Here is an 18,633-nt window from a genome sequence, read left to right on the forward strand (position 1 = left end):
CTGACTGAACGAACGCACTCCCAGCACACTAAGGTTAACTCTAGGAGGTGGGGCTTATGCTGGGCGAGCACTATGGCACTTGGCATCCTGCCTCCAGTAGGTTCTGGAACATGATGCAGGGATTCCATCTGGCACACCTGATAAATACCTGGCCCTGTTCTGCCAAGATGGGGAAGAGGGATTCCAGGGGATGGGGAACCCAGGCTGGAGGAGCTTCTTTACCAGATGCAGCAGCCTCCCTGTAAAGAAGGCATCCTTGCAACACTCTTCTTTCATGGAATTAGCCTCAAACCCCTCATCATCTACATCTGTGTGCTGTCCAGTAAGGTAGCCACCAGCCACACGTGCTGTAAGCATAACCAAGATGTGCTATAAGCATGAAATGTACACCACATTTCAAAGATTTAGTTTGGGGGAAAAATATAAAACATCTCAATCATTTTTATATTGATTATATCTTGAAATGACAATATTTTTTGATGTAGTGAATCCAATAAAACCATATTACTAAAATGTATTTCATCTGCTTTTTATTTCTTTAGTGCAGCTAGTAGGAAAATTTTAAATTACATGTATGGGTTTATATTGGACAGCGCTGTTCTAGACTGTGCACTCCATGAGGCCCCTCCTCAGCTTTGTTCAGGATTGTGTACACAGCTTAGAGCAAGGCCCACACACAGTGACTGTTCCATAATCTGGAAATAGGACTTATTATGTATATACGTGTATGTGATCCCCATGAGGGCAGATCCTGCTTCTCAGCACAGTGCCTGACAAATCTTTTTTTCATGGACAAATAAACCTTCATTCTCCCAGATGGCCGTTCTCCTGGCTTGATTATACTATACCTAAAACTCCCACCAGCTGCCTCACCTCTGGTACCAGGCACCAACTTGCTGATAGGATCATGGCCCTTCTTGACCCTAATCCTGATTCTTGGGCCACTTCGGTCATACCCTGCCAAGGTTTTTTCAAGTTTAGAAGACCTAGGATGACTCCTGCCTCAGACACAGCCGTAATGAGATGCGCACTTGATACTTTGGCGTTGGCTGAAACATGCCTATCATCTCTGTACATGTCAGGTTCACAAGTTCAGTCCTCAAGACTGGTGATTTAGATGGGGACTATTTTAGGAAGACTGGATAATAGGCCATAATTTGAAACAGATGGAGGGAATAGTAAAATATCCTAATTTCCAGTTTCCCAGTACAAACAAGCATCTGACAGCCTCGTATGCTTGTGCTATTTATGAAATCAGCCTGCCACATTTTTCACTACTTGATACCCTAGGAAATGGAAAGCCAGCTGAACCATTCATTGGAAGGGAGACAGGTCCCTTCATTTCTCTGAGCTTTGGTTTCCTCATTTATAAAATGGAGGATAATTAAGTCTACCTCACTGGTTATTGCAAAGATTAAGTGAAGTAATTATAGATACAGGCTCACTTAGTACCGTGCATGGAATTTAATAAAAGTTCAATCAATGGTAAGGATGATTAACACCAGCCCCCCTGGGACGTATGCAAATTTGCAAAGAAGTAAGTATTTATGGTGTCACGTTAATTGATGAGTCTGTCATAATGACATTTTATATTTGTTCTTCATTTTAACTATCAACAAGCTAGACATGCTCATCGAATAAAAACAGTTGATGTGTACAGAGCACTCAGTGTGAGGCAGGTACTGTGTTATGCATTTAACAAGCATCATCTTATTTCATCATTACTATTTGTGGTAGGTCCTATTCTGATGGTCAAACTACAGAGCCAGAAACTGAGGCTCAAGGAGGCAAAAGAATGTGCTCCAGGCCCCACAGCAATTAAGGGACAACATCAGAATTCAACAGGCTCTTAATGATTTCTCTAGGTCGCTTCCTAATGCAGGCCGAGTTAGGTATCCTGGTGACATGCCAGTTGTAGTCATGGGGGCAGAGGGACCTCAGTGAACTATTCCTGGTACCCATGGTCGAGGCCACCACTGGCTTCATCCCTCATCCTTAAATGCAGATTGAGCTCCTCGCCTGTGTCAGCCACTATACTGGTAAGTAACACCCTGTAGGCTGTTATTAGCAGAGACTCATTTAGCTCCCTCTACTAATGGTACAGTGACGGTGAATGTAACGTCTCTTAGAAAGAAAAGGAAGACGGGAATTTTGGTCACTTGGCCACGCCTTGTAAGAATTCAGGGAAAACGGAACCCCAGGCCTTGTAGCAGGTGCTGCTCAGACTCCATAGCCAGGCCTTGTACAGCAGCACAAACATGGTTTGGAAATAAGAATCTCATCCTCTCCCTGTAAAAATTCTAGAAACGGTCTCTTGCCTACAACAGGAGCTCAGTGCTCTGCACCTCTGGACTCTGCTGTTAAAGGGACTTAATTCTTCCATCTCTTCCTGTTTTTGTTCCTGCAACCAATCACTCAGGCTCTTGACACACTAAGAACTCCCCAAGAGGAAAACACGCCTAGCTTGGTTAGCAGTGTTCTTGGTCCCAGACCAAGGTCATGGGTTAGGCCTGCCCATGGGTGATGGCACCGAGTCCACCGAGCTATGGTCGGGGGGTGGGGCGAGGGGCTGCGTGCTGACAACGCAGAGCCTGCCCTCCAGACATGCACACAACCTGGTCTGACTAGCTAATCCCAACTTGATTCGGCTGCTGCCCTCACCACATGGCAGATGTTGCTAATTAGCTGTCGCCCTGCAGAGGCCTCAGAGGTGTCTCGTCCCCCCAGTTCCCTGGGCCTGGTATCCCAGAGGGAAGATTCCTCCCATCGCTGGTCCGTGCTGTGATGGAGACCGCACAGGCTGCCATGAACGCCCAGAGGTGAGACTCCCTCTACTCAAATCACACCTCCTAGGTGAGGCCTTCTCCATCTACAGATTCAAAGGCCAGGCCCCCTGCTTGTCCCGACTTCCTGTCCTGTTTCTCTGCTTGATTATTTTTCTTCTCAGTCCTTCTCTAGCACACTAGACATTTCAGTACTTTATGGTATGTCCCTGTCCTCTAAAATGGAAGCACCATAAAGGCAGGGGTTTTCGCTCTTTTGCCTTCTTTTATTTATCATTTCCCAGAATTGTGCCTACCCAAAATTGAACTTGATGTGAATGAAAGGAAGGGCAAGGGATCCAGTCTGGGTGGAGGTTTAGCCAGTGAAGGTTTCCTACAGGAAGTGACACAAGCTGAGTCAGGCAAGCATCTGAAATGGAAGGGGCGTTCCAGGCACACAAAACGCAGGCCAGGAAAAGGGCAGCATGGTCAGGAACCTTACGTGGTAGCATGGCTGGGGCCTATGGCGCTTGTGGGGCGTAATGTGTGAGACGCGGGTGGACAGTAGACCATGGTCACAGGGGAGGGCCCTGCATGTCTACCCTGGTGAGTAGGAAGCCTAAGCTGGGGCTGAGGGTCAGGTGGGAGAGGGTAGCAGAGGGCAGGCGAGGGCAGACTTAAGAGGCTGGGTCAGGAGTGAGCATCATTTATAATTTGAAAGTGAACAGGTTAACGATCAGGAAGCGCTGTCCTCTACTGAGTGCTATGTGAGGGGCGGGCAGGCGGGGTGGTACAACCTGTACTTCTAATGCATTACTTCACCCACCCTCACCTCCAGTCATTATACCAGGATGCCACGGAAACAGGGAGAGGAATGAGTGACGCCTCCGGAAAGCGACCAGTCTGCCGAATTACGAAGGAAATTTTGGTGCCCTTGGGCCAAGCCACGGTCACACCTCCGGTCAGAGATCACACCTCCGGTCAGAGATCACACCTCCGGTCAGAGATCACACCTCCAGTCAGAGATCACACCTCCGGTCAGAGATCACACCTCCGTAGGCTTGTGACTCCCCTCCCCTCCCCTCCCCCATTTCACCAACCACAGCACCTCACGCCTCTCCCCTCTCCAGTGCTCCATCGCTGCCCCCTCCTACAGAACACAGACAAGATGGCATCAGGGACTCCCAGGCTATAGGACTGAGGTGGGGGGTCCAGAAAACCATGAAAGAATAAACAGAATAAAGGGGAGGGGAATGGGGCATAGACACTGGTACCAAAAGCTGACAGGAAATTGCTTAGCAATGAGGGGACAGTCGGTGTTAAAGAAAGAGGGCTCCAAGTGTCAAGGCAACAACCATCAGCAAAATCTCGCTGGAAAGGAAGGGGCTTTGGCTAAGTGGGCGGACATGTGCTCCCTTTTCACTAGAGGACTAGGGCCATGGTGGGATGAAACTGGCCCAGAGAGGAGTTGGAGCAGGTGGGGGGTCCCTTCAAGAGAGCAAATGGGAGACTTCACGTGGCCCTTGGGCAGGTACCGAGGACGGGGGAACGGCAGAAACAAGGACCTCTGCTGCGGCTGCCCGGCAGCGTGGACCCCTCAGGCCCAAGAATGCCTCCCACTGACAGAAGCCATCAATTTGCTGACCTCACATGGGCCTGACCACCTGGTTTCTACCTCAGCCCCAGTCAAGGTGATTCAACGTCACTGGAAGGAATGGACAGCGAACTCCTCCCTTCTCACCAGGGCTTTTGGGAGAATTACCCTGTGTGGACGACACCTGAAAGGTGAGCAGAGTACCATGTACCCACAGGGTGGTGAAGCGCACCACTGCCGTTATCATTACTGTACCAGTAACCCCAACACCTGGCCTTTGCCCACCACACCCCCAGAGTTCTCCCAAGGGCAGCTGTTCCTCATACATCCCTCTCCCAACCCTGCTCCAAACCATCTCCCCAAATTCACCCCGTGTACTTTCACCCCCAGAGCCCAAGGCTCTCCTGCCTTCCTCGAGGACTTCAGCCCCTGACTGTCTCTACGTCCACCGCACCCTCATCCTCTCTTCCGAAGCCCTGGAGCAAACATTCCTCCGCCAACAATTCCCGCCTCTGCTAAACCTGAGCCCCCAGAAGCACTTGGGATTATTCAACCCCAAGTCAATGCTACATATCCCATGCCCCATCCCTAGGTCAGGTCTCAGGCGTGTGCTAAGTGGAAAGTCTCAATGACTGAAACCGGGAAGACCTGCCCCTGTGACCCACTCTGCCTCTGTACCCAGATGTGCACATGGAAGCAAGTAGTAGAAACAGAAAACAAAACCATAAAAAGTGGCAAGGCAGTTTCAAGATTTATTGAAGTGGGTGAGAGGACACGATGCCCAGCACAGAAGACTCCAACAGGAACTCGTTTCTAAAGTGACACCAGGAGCAGACGAGGGCACACGGAGGCCACTGGATGACCTGGTCCAGACGGAAGGAATGCAGACTTCTGGGTCCACGGTGCTCTGTGGCACCTGCTGGGAAGGGCAGAGCCCACTGAAGGTTCCCGGTTCTGAATCCCAAGCCCCCAGAGTCCCAGGACTTTCCCTCTGCCCCCCTCACAGGGGCAGAGTCCTTCCACACTGCGCTAAGGCAACAGGAGGAGAAGGTCTGGTGACGATCAGCGGCAATGTCCCTCTTCACTCTGCTGTGCCAGCAGCCGTGAACAGCCCCAAAACAACCTGAAGGAGGAAGTCACATGAGGCTGGCAGCTGGGAATTTCTATTTCAGAAACACAGGCCGACTTAGCCCCCCTTGGCAGTTACTCACCATGAGGAGGCTCCTTCAGGGGAGCTGGGACCCAGGTCACCATCCTGAGAGGCCAGAGCTTCCATCCCTTGAGGCTCCTCCTCCAAGGCAGCACCCCAGAGTGATGAGGAGGCCACGCGGCAGGAGGTCAGGACCAGGGATAACTCTCCAACGTCACCTCATCTTCCTTCAAGCTGACACGCAATAAGAGTGCCCCCAATTAGTCAGGCATGAGCTGTGGGCTTTTCACACCAAACTCGGCTCAAAAAGGAATCTCAAAACTCCCAGAGAAGAGTCAAAATGAACATTGTCTTTAAAAAATGGGCCTTCTCACGGCGACAGAGCAAATGTAGTAACTGGCAGACAGACGGCTGGAGAGCTCGCTCTCAGGAGCTCTTCCCTCTCAGCCCTAGCCCCGTGGCAGGAGTGGGGACCGCCACCCCCAGCAGCTGTCCCCCGCACTGTCATTACTGCCTGTACGCCAGACTCCCAGGTGCTCACACTCACCCCAGCCTCAAATCGTCCTCGTGTTCCTCCCTTCCCCCCGAAGACCTTCCTACGGCCTATCACATCTCACTCTCACATCTCACTCCTTCAAAGGCCAGGTCCACCACCTCCAACAAGCTGCTTCCCTTTGAAAATCTTACGGCAACCACTATACACCACCCAACATTGTGCTTATTCATTGTGTGTAATTCATCCCGGTTCCTTACACCCCTAAAGTATCTAAACCTGACACAGACGTAGCCTGGCTCTGCTAAACAGGAGGCCAAGCTGAGACATGCCAAGCTTGGAAGACTCCTGTCACTGCCTGTCACACAGCAGCCCCCAGTGCCTGAGGGCTGGAAAGCACGGGCTGGAGAGAAGCAGGAGTGTGTGAAAGCGCCAGCATTTGAAAGGGACAGGTGTGGACCCTCCAAACACGGGAAATTGCTTTCCACAATTCCTCTCCCTGCATTATCAACGACCAGAGCACGGACAGCCCATGGTCACTTTTGAATGCAGGTGCGTACAAGGCAGAGAGCACTCCAGGAAGAGAAGGGACTGCCAGTGGCCTGTACGGTAGACTGAGTCTGGGGAAACCACCCAGCCAAGCACAGGACCCACGGAGTGGACATTCTTTCCTGCAAAAGCCCAAAAGAAACCTTCTCCCAAGGGGAATCAAAGAGAAGTCACTTTGGGGCTTCCCTGGGGGCGCAGTGGTTAAGAATCTGCCCGCCAATGCAAGGGACACAGGTTTGAGCGCTGGCCGGGGAAGATCCCACATGCCACAGAGCAGCTAAGCCCATGTGCCACAACTACTGAGCCTGCGCTCTAGAGCCCACAATCCACAACTACTGAAGCGTGTGCGCCTAGAGCCCGTGCTCTGCAACGAGAAGCCACGACAATGAGAAGCCTGCGTACCACAATGAAGAGTATCCCCCACCGCAACTAGAGGACGCCCGCGTGCAGCAACAAAGACCCAACACAGCCAAAAATAAATAAATAAATTTTTTTTAAAAAAAGCACAGTAAAAAATCCACTCCAAAAAAAAAGAGAAGTCACTTTGGACAAAAACGGGAAAATATTATAGTTGGAAATTACAGAAATCATGTGGTCTTAAGAACCACAAAGTCACCTCTAACACAGCTTTGGTTTTTCAAATGAAGAAAACAAGGTTCTGAATAGGACACTGACTAAGACGGCAGCAGAAGGGGATTCAAAGCCAGGGGAGGAATCTCTGATGCCCAGGTCCACCCATTTTCCATCACAACATGCTGCTGCCCACACTCCAGGGAAGGACAGATACCCCACAACTCTCACTGCCCCAGTGGAACTCTAGAGGCTCCATCCCTGCAGCAGCCACTGCAGACAGTGAAGGGCCAGATGCGGTCCAGGATGCCCAGGGCTGGGGTGGTGAGCAGACCTGGGGACTCATGGATGCTGCCTTCAGCTCACCTCTCGGCTCCCCTACATCTTCACACAAAGCCCCTGGGAACACACACACACGACCACCAGATGAGAGGACCCAACACTCCAGAGAATGGACCAAAGATCTTACCTCAAGGACACTGGGGTCTAGACACCACTCCTGACATGACAACTTCCATGACACCTCTGCACACAGTGGACTCATCTGCAACAGACAAGAAGCCAAGGATGAGCACCCGACTTGTCCCTGCTCACAGCAGAGCATGTCAGGCACCAGGAAAGGACTTAGTGCAAGAGTTACCAGACAGTAAACGTTCTGCATATGTTGGCTGTTATTATTTTCTGAACAGACACACTATTTCTTCATAAAAAAGGGAGACAGTGGATGGCCTATGGCAGGGTGGCCAATGCTGATCAATGTGTAATTGATCAGTGATAGGCGGAAAAGGATGCCATTGCCAGGTTTACGGGAACGTGCCATGGCCGACTGACAGCAACTGGGCGTCAAGGGGAACTTAAGCAGCACATAGGGCCTGGTTCCCAACAGCAGGGGCAGGAAGCGAATGCCCCAACAATGATACTAATGCACTCATGATAGACCCCAAGGCCCTGGAGGCCCAAGGTGTGGCAGGGAAGAAGCAGGAGTGTGTGTGAAAGCTACCGGAACTGGAGTGTGAGGATGTGAACCCTCCAAATGCAGGACAGCCCTACCATGTTTCCTCTGCCTGCACTACCGAAGTGCAGGCCACAGGCAGCCCGTGATCACTTCCAAGTGCAGGGGCAGGAAAGGACAGAGGGCTTGCTGAAAAAGGAGGCCAATGGCAGAGGCCTGGAGCAGTCAGGCTAATGGAGCACAAGGACCCAGTGTCCGCCTCTAATCCTGCAGAAAAGCCTTCCACGTGGCCCGGAAGGGAGAGACAAAGGGAGGACACCTCTGAAAGAAAAGTGACAGAGTTCTCAGGTTGTAAAAGACAGGGACTAGGTGATCTGAAGACAAATGGCCTCACTGTAGTCCTGCTTTATGGAGGATGAAACCAGCGATAAGAGAAGGTCCCAAAGTTAGGAGGAGGCAGAGAAGTGACTGACACCTGGGTACAGGTGGACATACCAAAATCCTTTCCCTGCCTCCATTCACACATTCTGCTGCCAACATAACAAACAGTCTGAGGAAGGGTTCCCCAGGGGCTCTCAGAAACAAGCACATAAAGAGGAACCAGGTGTGTTCTCAAAGGCCCCAGAGAGGGTAAAGCTGAGGACCGGGTCGAAGCAACTCTTGTCTCTCCTCTAGCTGCTTCCCAGACCACGGCGGGACCTGCGTGCACCTTGAGGAAGGCAAAGCCCCAGATCTCAAGGGAACAGAGCTCACCTCAGTAGCACGTGGTCCAGCCGCTTCTTGACAGGATGGGGACACCTCTCAAGGGTCTCCTCTGCAACAATGGAGAAGCCCTGGATGAGTAACCTAGATCCCACCTGGCCACAGCACGTCCTGGGAAGCCCAGGCCGAGTACGTGCATAGCGGCCACTTCACAAACGTGGGCTGCTGTTACCACCCACGAGCCACGCCACCACTCATGAACAGGACGGAAGTTATTACTCCACATGGGACAACAGCTCATCTGCATCTGAGGCAGGAGCCTTTTCAGATCATCTTTTGTGCAAACTCTGACTTTGTAGTTTCTGGAAGCTGGATCTGAACAGGATAAAAGTCCAGGACAGGTTTGGGAGCATGCAGCACCTGACAGGCCATGGTTGGCCTGGTCTGGCCTTGACCCGGGGGTGAGGTAGGAGGGATAAAAGCACCTCAGGCTACCTGCGGAGGTGAGGTCTGGTGTCTATTTAAGTCTTGTCCAATTACAATACTGCTCTGGTTCCTGCCACCATAACCGCAGGCCACGGGGAAAGTCTCCCTTGGTGGACTGGGCTCCATCTCTTGCCAAGGGACCTCCAAGGGATAAATACTGCTCAATAGGAAGATCAATTCCAAGAAAAGCAAACACAGGAAGTGCCCCCACCTCTCCCCTGGCTGGCTGACTCACAAGCAGTCTTTCCCTGATTCTCCATGACATGATGGGCCACGCCACCTACCGGGATGCGTCTGTCCTTTCCTTCTTTCCTGCTGGGCAGTTGTTCCACAGTTGCTGAGCACCGGACACCTGCCAGGCACTGAGCCTAATGGGAGGCAAAACTCATACACCGACCTTGAGATCAGAGCAGAGAGAGGCAAGAAAATAAGAAAACCAACGATTTCCATGAAGTATTATTAGTGCCCTCATCTCACATCAAGCCACTTCCCACACTACATCACACCAGGAAACATGCTTGACTAAGGACCTGGAAAGGGGAGAGGGAGGAGGCAGACCTGGCTTCCTGGAGAGAAGCCCTTGGTAAAAATTACCCGAAAAGAGGCTCCACAGCCAGCCCATAGCTCCTTGGACATAGCCCATGCTTTATCTTCCTTTTTTAAAAGCTTCTCTGCAACTAGCACTGTGCCTCGCATAGGGAGCACTCAGTAAGCCGGACACCAGGGGCCATGAGGCAGATGTAAAGGCGGCGGGAGGAAGGCCGTGTGGGACAGCTCCAGAGCTGGGAAGGGACAGGAGTGATCCCTCCAACCACGGGGAAACGCTTTCAGCAACTCCTCTGCCGGCACTACCAGTGACCAGGGCACGAGTAGCCCACGATCACTTCCGAATGCAGGGCAACAAAGGGCAGAAAAAGAGCCAGGCACAGGAGCCCATGTTAGCTGCCGACTCTCCGCCCAAGCAGGGGAAAGCTGCCCAGCCAAGCCCAGGACCCCAATGCTATCCTCACTTCATGGAAAGGCTCCATCTCCCCTCATCAACAGAGGCCACAGGAAGACCAACTTCTCGTAAACATGCCTCAAGTACTCATCCACCCACAAAATACCAACTAAGCACCTACTAACCACTCGCCAGGCACTGGGGATTCAAAGACACAGACCAGGCCTCTGCCCTCCCGGGCTGCTTGCTGTTTCCCCCCTGGAAGGAAAGAAAAGCTCAGGAGAATGAAGTAATTCACCCGAGGTTCCACGGCTAACCAATGGCTGCGTCAGCGTCTGAACTCAGGCCTTTCTGGCCCCCAAACCCGGCCCCATCCTCCTGCACAAGGCTTTGCAAGACAGTTCCCAGAAACCCCTGGGCCCAGGGACCAGCCCCTCTGCGGCGGGGCAGGAAGGCCACAGCCCCCAGCTCAAGGCCCTCAGGAGCAGCACTTGCCCGAGGGACAGCTCAACCCCTGGACACAGTAGGGCGCAGCAGGTAGCGCGGCTCAGGCTCCTGCAGGAGAGGAGGGGCGCCGACAGAGGCAGGCGCAGCAACGCCGTTCGCGGGAGGGTCTAAAGCAGAGCGGGGCCCGGCCAGGGGACGGGTGCGGAAGGGCTCCAGTGCGAAGCAGGGCCAGGAAGCCAGACTCTGCCCCTCGGGGGCCCTGGGGCGCCCTCATTTTAAAGCTCAAACATCCGTTTGGAAAAGCAAGTTTCAACACTTTCCCTTAAAGCTTATTAAGGGGAAACGGGCTAACGGTTACCAGAATATTTGGCCGGTAACCGACGAGCGGCTTTGGGGCCTGAAACGCTGGAGTCGGAGGTGATGGGCAGTGACTCAGGGGCTCTGGCGCTCCTCGGGCCAGGTTCACACGGGCTCTGCACGACCCCCTCCGGGACCTCGGGCCCACGCGTCAACCGACCGGTCTCTCGACACCAGCGGGCACAAGTCTCCCCACGGGGCGGGTAAGGCTCCGAGACGGCCGGCAACCCGAGGCCTCTTTGTCGAGGCCACGAGTCCCGAAAGGTCCACACACGGCGGAGGGGACGGGCTCAGAACAGAGGGCGGACAAGGGCTCTGAGGTGACCTGCGGCCGGAGCTCCCCGCCCCCTCAGGCCTCAGTTTCCCCTCCTGTCGGGGGCGGGGAGACGGAGCACCGGCCTTGTAGACCTCCGGGGGGTCCCTGGGCAGCGCGGCCCCGCAGTGACTCACCCAGAGCGCCGGGACTCTCGGCTGCAGGTCATAGGGGGCGACGTGAGAAGATGCTGCACAGTTCCCGGCTACTAGGATGCATGACTCAGCGTTCAGCGGTTGCGCGCCGGCGGAAATGCAGTTGAGGTGCGGGGTGCAGCCTAGAGCGGCAGCTCCCAGGGCGCAAGCGGTTTCTTGCGCCCCCTTGTGGATGAGAGCTGAAACTCCGACCTTCCAAGTCTCCTAGCATCCTTTCCTCTTCCCAACCACCCATCTGAATATTAAATGGCTAGGACATCTGTAGTTTTGACCTGTCTACTCCTTCTCCCTGATTTTCTTGTGGCATTCACTTTTCCAGTTGAATTCAGTCTTGTTGGGAATATCAATTATGGTGTCCTGCCCTCTCCTGAGAAAGGGTTGGGTGTGGGACCCAAGCTGGGGAAATTATACTTTCTTCCTTAATTATGTGTATCTCGAGTGTGAGAGAGCAGGGACCCTAAAGGAGCTTGGAGGCTAGTTGTGGATCTATGAGTGGAGTCATACTTCAATCAATTTCCATACTAATCTGGTTTCTTGTAGGTGGTGTACCTTAGCCGGGTTTTGAAGGACTCAAACAGAAAGGGGGAATGGGAAGATGTTCAGAAAAGGGAGGAAAAGGAAGATGCACAAGCTGATGTGGGGGAAGGGATGGGGGAGTGGATACATGGGTTGGGATGTGAAGAAGTTAGAAACTGGATAGGGCATCTCATTGCATGGCTTGTAATAGATGAATCTTTTTTTTTTTTTTCGGTGGTACGCGGGCCTCTCACTGTTGTGGCCTCTCCCATTGCGGAGCACAGGCTCCGGACGCGCAGGCTCAGCGGCCATGGCTCACAGGCCCAGCCGCTCCGCGGCATGTGGGATCCTCCCAGACTGGGGCACAAACCAGCGTCCCCTGCATTGGCAGGCGGACTCTCAACCACTGCGCCACCAGGGAAGCCCTAGATGAATCTTTAAATGTTACAAGAGAAGAAATAAATTCTCATTGTTGCAATGGGAGAGGCACTCACTTGATTTTGAAATGTAAGAAAACGTCCATGTGTCTCAGTCTGCTCTTGGTTCCTGAGGGCTTAAAAAAAATGAGGAAAAGGACAACTGAAATGATCCAAATAAAGTAAAATCAATAAAACAATGAATAGAAACCAAAATGGCAGAAAACGAGCATAACCATATTTAGAGCAACATAGCCAAACAACTTTAGGAATGAGAAAAGGGTCTTTGTACAGTCAGCAGAGGGTAAAAAGTTAGAGAACAATGTGTTTGACTTTTTGCCCATAAAATTTTAAATTTAGGTAAAATGAACACATTCCTGGAATATATTTAACAGAATTGCCTTAAGGAAAAATAGAAAACCTAAATAATTTCATAACACTTAAACAAATTGAATCAGTTAACAATCTTCCCACAAAGAAAACATCATACCCAGGTGTCTTTTTTTATATATATAAATTTATTTATTTGTTATTTTAAAAAATATTTATTTATTTTATCGATTTATTTTTTTGGCTACATTGGGTCTTCGTTGCTGCGCGCGGGCTTTCTCTAGTTGTGGCAGGCAGGGGCTACTCTTCATTGCGGTGCGAGGGCTTCTCATTGCGGTGGCTTCTCTTGTTGCAGAGTACAGGCTCTGGGTGCGTAGGCTTCAGTAGTTGCAATGCGCGGGCTTCAGTAGTTGCAGCACGCAGGCTCAGTAGTTGTGGTTCGCGGGCTCTAGAGCACGGGCTCAGTAGTTGTGGCGCACGGGCTTAGTTGCTCCGCGGCATGTGGGATCCTCCCGGACCAGGGTTCGAACCCGTGTCTCCTGCGTTGGCAGGAGGATTCTTAACCACTGCGCCACCAGGGAAGCCCCCAGGTGTCTTAATAGGTAAATTCTACAAAGATTTGTAGACTTACACAGTCTCCCAGATTATAAAGAGAGAACAGTTGTCAGTTCACATAATCCCCAAATTAGAAAAGGTTAATAAAAGAAAAGTAAATTACAGGTTAATTTATTCAGTAATGTAGATCTAAACATCCTAAAAGTATATTGGTAAGTTTCAGGCGGAAGCAGCCTTGGTCAGTGATGAGAGATTAACAGAGGACCCAGCTCAGATTCAATCACCTTCAGGCTCCTCTTCCTTTCACTGTTGTTGCCCACCCCCCGCCGACTGCATCACTGGGTAGGGCCTGCCAAGTGAGCTCATCCAGGAAGGAGCTGGGTCTTGGCCAAGCATCCCAAGCAGGGCAAACCAGAGAGACTCTGAAGTCTATGCATGCTTAACACCTATGCACCTAGGCACGCTCAACACCTCCCAACCCACCCATGAGATGAGAGACCTCTGAGATGGGTGACTCCTCCCTTTCTCTTATTCCAATGGACCTGCACGGGTTACACTGTCACAGGTTTAATTATCTTCTGCTTGTCCTCATGAAGCTTGTGGGAAAATTTCCCCAAAGTGTTGCCCTTTAAAGATATTCCCAAGAGTCTTCATTAGAAGGGCCCACCATTTAAGGATTAGAATGGAGATTTTTGAACCCCTCCCTTCAGGATGGTAGAACGTAGGGTGACTCTGCTGGACGAGAGAAGGATGTGCTAGGAAAACATCAAGTATTTTCTATGTTCAGCCAAGTATCCCTAACATCTCTGCTTTTCAGTCAGAGTCTGTGATGTGAATGGCACGTCCATGAGTTGGGCAGTACACAACCCGCACAACCATATGTGGCAATCCTGCCTACCTACAGTGGAAGATGTATGGAGATGGACTTCAGGGCAAATGTAGCATATGTCCCCCCCACGGAGTAAATGTAAAGTCAGAAATCCACACACAGAGAGAGGGGGAGATGCAGGACAGAGATTACTGGTGGAATTTCAGTCCCTGGTGTTTGTCATCTTGGAAGCCCAGTTCCACCTCTACATTTCCTTTTGTTCGGTTACATAAGCTTTCTAAGAAAGTAATTCTTTTTTTTTTTAGCATAAGTTAGGTTTCTGTCACCAACACTCCTGGCTAAATGCCCAAGTCTTTTCCTTAACTTATCCTAAATGGCCAGTTATTAAGGTATTCCATCAGTAGGGGTGAGCGGGGGAGGTTGGCGTTTGCACGAGGCACTGCGTGCTAATCTCAGATGACTTTCCCATCTACAACACTGGCCTACCTAACTGGAGATTCCAGCAAACAGGGCAGCATGCTGAGGTCTTGAAATAAATGTGTTACGACAACCTTTGCTCTTGGCGTTCAGATAACAGTCCATGCTCAGTGGCTTGTCCTTATTTGTCAGTCAGCAATGTGTCTGCAGACGTTAAAAACAAAACAAAACTGCAGTGCACTCTCTGCAAGCTCCAGAAGGGATTGATGTTTCAAGTGGGTCTTTTGCCAGAAGGGGATGTATTGGGGACCTACCCAGGCAGGAGTAGGCTGGTGATTAGGTCTGCCTGGACCAAGGCTCTTTCAAGAGTGGACACAGGGGGGCTTCCCTGGTGGCGCAGTGGTTGAGAATCCGCCTGCCGATGCAGGGGACATGGGTTCGTGCCCCGGTCCGGGAAGATCCCACATGCCGCGGAGCAGCTGGGCCCGTGAGCCATGGCTGCTGAGCCTGTGCATCCGGAGCCTGTGCTCTGCAACGGGAGAGGCCACAACAGTGAGAGGCCCGCGTACCACAAAAAAAAAAAAAAAAAAAAAAAAAAAAAAAAAGAGTGGACACAGGGGGCTTAAGGAGGCTTTAGGGGGAGGGGGAGCCACCAGCCACTTGGAGCCACTGGTCATCAAGACAGAACAGTAGCACCAAAAAGGGGGCAGGGGCACTGCTGAGCCAATGAACCTACTATTCATTCATTCATTCATTCATTCATTCAAAACATGGTAAATAAGCGCTTCTGCGGCACTATGCTGGTGGGTGTGTCCAACAGATGTCAACAACAGCCTGATTGGCAGGAAATTGAGAAAGGAACAACAAAAACTACCACCTAAATAATTCCCCAAACAACTGTTCAAATGATTTTTTCCCCATAAAGGCACTGGAAAAGCTATACCACTTTTCCAACTGTTTTTTGTTTTTGTATAATGACTGGAGGCAAAGGGATGAATGAAAGACGTCTCTTGTGTCTGCCTTCCTCCAAGCTTATAGTCTAATAATCCACTAATAGCAAATAAGTTCTGTCCCATAAATGCAAGCATGGCTTTCTATTGGGAAGTCTAGTAGTTTATCACATTAAGAGGTCAAAAGTATGGTAAATATCACAGAATTTGGAGGAAGACATATTATGGATTAAGTTATGTACCCCCGAAAAGTGTTATGTTGAAGTCCTAATACCTGGTACCTGGGAATGTGACCTGATGTGGAAATAGTGTTTGCAGATGTAACTAAGATGTAAGTTAAGATGAGGTCATGTTGCAGGAGGGAGGACCATTAATCCAACATGACTGGTGTCCTTATAAATGAGGAGAAAGACACCCCAGGAGAATGCCAGAGATTGGAGTGACACAGCTGCAGGATTGATGGACACCACCAAGCACTAGGAAAAGGAAGCCTCCTACCCAGAGTTTTAGAGGGAGCAGGGCCCTGCTGACATGTTGATTTCAGACTTCTAACCTCCAGAATAGTGAGAGAATAAATTTCTGTTTTAAGCCACCCAATTTGCGGTAATTTCTTATGGCAGCCCTAGGAAACTAATTCAATAGACATACTTGAAATTTTTCTCTACCACATTTTACACATTAGCAAGCTACTTAATACCTCTGAACCTCAAGTTTTCAACTTCAAAGTCGATAAAATATGCAAAATGGTGTGCCACTATGGAAAATGGTGTGGTGGTTGCTCAAAAAATTAAATATAGAATTGCCATAGGATCCAACAATTCCACTTACCCTCGAAACAAATGAACGCAGGGTCTTAAAGGGATATTTGTCCACCCGTGTGCACGGCAGTACTATTCACGATAGCCAAAAGGTAGAAGCTACTCAAGTGTCCATTGATGGATGAATGGATAAACAAAATGTGGTCTCTACATACAATGGAATATTATTCAGCCTTAAAAAGGAAGGAAATTCTGACAAATGCCACAACATGGATGAACCTTAATAATATTATGTTAAGTAAAATAAGCCAGTCACAGAAGGACAAAGACCGTATGATTCCACTTATATGAGGTACCCAGAGTAGTCAAATTCATAGAGATAGGAAGCAGAAGGGTGGTGGCCAGGGGCTGGGGATAGTGGGGAAGGAGGGAGTTAGTGTTTAATAGGTACAGTGTTCCAGCTTGAAATATGAAAAGAGTTCTCGGGATTGATTGTACAACGATGTGAATGTACTTGATACTACTGAACTGAGTATTTAAAAATGACTGGGGCTTCGCTGGTGGTGCAGTGGTTAAGAATCCGCCTGCCAATGCAGGGGACACGGGTTCGAGCCCTGGTCCAGGGAGATCCCACATGCCGCGGAGCAACTAAGCCCGTGCACCACGACTACCGAGCCTGTGCTCTGGAGCCCGTACTCCGCAACAAGAGAAGCCACTGCAATGAGAAGCCCATGCACCGCAACGAAGTGTAGCCCCTGCTCGCCGCAACTAGGGAAAGCCCACACGCAGTAATGAAGACCCAATGCAGCCAAAAATAAAGAAATAAAATAAAAATGATTAAGATGGTAAATTTTATGTTCTGTGTACTTTACAATTCAAAAATTTAAAAATAGGTAAAATAATGCACTGAAATACATGAATACCATAAGTGCTTTTTTTTTTTTTTTAGCTTTTGGCTTATCGTCAGCTAGTAATACATTTTAGCTATCACCATCATCATCATGATTATCATAATTTGATAAAAATTACTATTCATTCATAACTTTGAGTCTTAGAATTCCAAAAATTGAATATACATCATAAACCATCGGTCAATATCACATGAAATGGTGAAATCATAGAAGAATTCTTCTGTTTTTATCCTAGAAGTCCCAGAAAAATAATCAGGGCTGTCTGCTGCCCTTGGCCAGGACAACCCAAGGTCTCAAGAGTAAAGAATAGATATAGTCAGCTAGCATGGTGAGAGATAATGACCCAAAGTCAAATATTGTTATCCCGGAAGGCCCAGGTATTCAGGCAAGAAAGTTCATGGTTCTCAAGCCAGGAAAGCTTAAGTATAATTAGCCACAAACATCTCAGTTATTTAGTCAGCAAAGTAGGTCCAAAGTTGTTGTTCAGGGAAATCCAAGTTAATTAGCTAAGACCATCCAGATTCATTAGTCAAGAAGGTTGTTTTCAAGGATTGTCCACCACAGATAGAAGGAAAGTCTGATGTCACCAGCCAGGGTTATAAGTTTTTCGCTTGGACTCCGGTCCCCCAGGGCCCAGCCCTGCCTGTTTGGGAAGGGAGCAGGCCACCTCTTCTCCTGTCTGTCCGCATGGCAGAGGCCTGAGCCATTTAGACTTTCACTGAGCTCACATTGACCCCCCTCTCCGGAACCAGTGGCCTTCAGCCCAGGAAAAAAATGAATCAGAAGCAGAACTAGTGACAAAGAGGCTGTGGGGGTCAGAGGACCAGTGAGGGGACACAGGGAGGAGGGGATGCTGACACCTCAGTGGGAACTGACCCTGGTGGGGAGACCCTCTTTCTCATCTCAGAGTGTCTGAGCATCCAGTGAGGGCCTGGGGGCTGCTGGAGGTTCCCAAACAGGCCCAGACCCAGGCCAGGGGGCAGCAGAGGCCCTGGGTGGCTGGACTGGCCAAGGCTACCAATGGGCCTCAGTCCCAGCCCGCAGGAGCCCAAGCCTATTCCTTCCGAAAGATGCAGTAACAGATGATCAGGAAGACGGCGAGGAGGAAGACGAACAGCATAAGCAAGACCGCCAGCATGCTGATCATTCTTAATGCAGGGACAGGGCTTGGAGATCCTGCAGGGCTCACCGGACCAGCTGCTGACTTCCAGCCTAGACCCTGGGCATCACCTCCTTGGGACAATCTGTCTAGCCAGCCGAGACCCCATCTCCCCATCCCGCCCCTCTCCAGGCTCCAGGAATCTCTCAGCCACTGTGAGGTCACAAACCCCAAGACGATGCAATGTTGGCCTCCCAGCCACAGCCCAATCCTTTAGAAATGTGACCGGTATGTTGAAAGAGGGACTTCTGGTATGTCATCATAAAAACCTTTTTTTTGCCTGTCTCTTTAAACTTTCTAAGTGGAAGTATCTTTTCGCTGC

At 50.3% G+C, this 18,633-nt stretch overlaps 1 long non-coding RNA gene and 3 other non-coding genes across 7 annotated transcripts; all 4 read right to left on the bottom strand.

Moving 5' to 3' along the window:
• Positions 1 to 5,088: 5,088 nt before the first annotated feature.
• Positions 5,089 to 11,599, bottom strand: LOC131741761 (uncharacterized). 4 transcript variants are annotated; one of them, XR_010836628.1, is made up of 7 exons: positions 11,004 to 11,599; positions 10,384 to 10,456; positions 9,543 to 9,655; positions 8,824 to 8,884; positions 7,588 to 7,662; positions 5,568 to 5,740; positions 5,089 to 5,479 (listed from the first exon to the last, which is right to left on the bottom strand). It is a non-coding gene; the product is annotated as an uncharacterized lncRNA (long non-coding RNA). The 4 variants fall into 4 exon arrangements; XR_010836629.1 differs by having other exon boundaries at positions 11,453 to 11,598; XR_009331192.2 differs by lacking the exon at positions 10,384 to 10,456 and having other exon boundaries at positions 11,004 to 11,594.
• On the bottom strand, positions 6,420 to 6,553 carry LOC131741946 (small nucleolar RNA SNORA71). Its single transcript, XR_009331295.1, has one exon. It is a non-coding gene; the product is annotated as a small nucleolar RNA SNORA71 (small nucleolar RNA).
• LOC131741950 (small nucleolar RNA SNORA71) lies at positions 8,105 to 8,237 on the bottom strand. Its single transcript, XR_009331299.1, has one exon. It is a non-coding gene; the product is annotated as a small nucleolar RNA SNORA71 (small nucleolar RNA).
• On the bottom strand, positions 10,023 to 10,156 carry LOC131741947 (small nucleolar RNA SNORA71). Its single transcript, XR_009331296.1, has one exon. It is a non-coding gene; the product is annotated as a small nucleolar RNA SNORA71 (small nucleolar RNA).
• Positions 11,600 to 18,633: the final 7,034 nt, after the last annotated feature.

Source organism: Kogia breviceps, chromosome 14 (genome assembly GCF_026419965.1).
Source record: "Kogia breviceps isolate mKogBre1 chromosome 14, mKogBre1 haplotype 1, whole genome shotgun sequence".
Lineage (NCBI taxonomy): Eukaryota > Metazoa > Chordata > Mammalia > Artiodactyla > Physeteridae > Kogia > Kogia breviceps.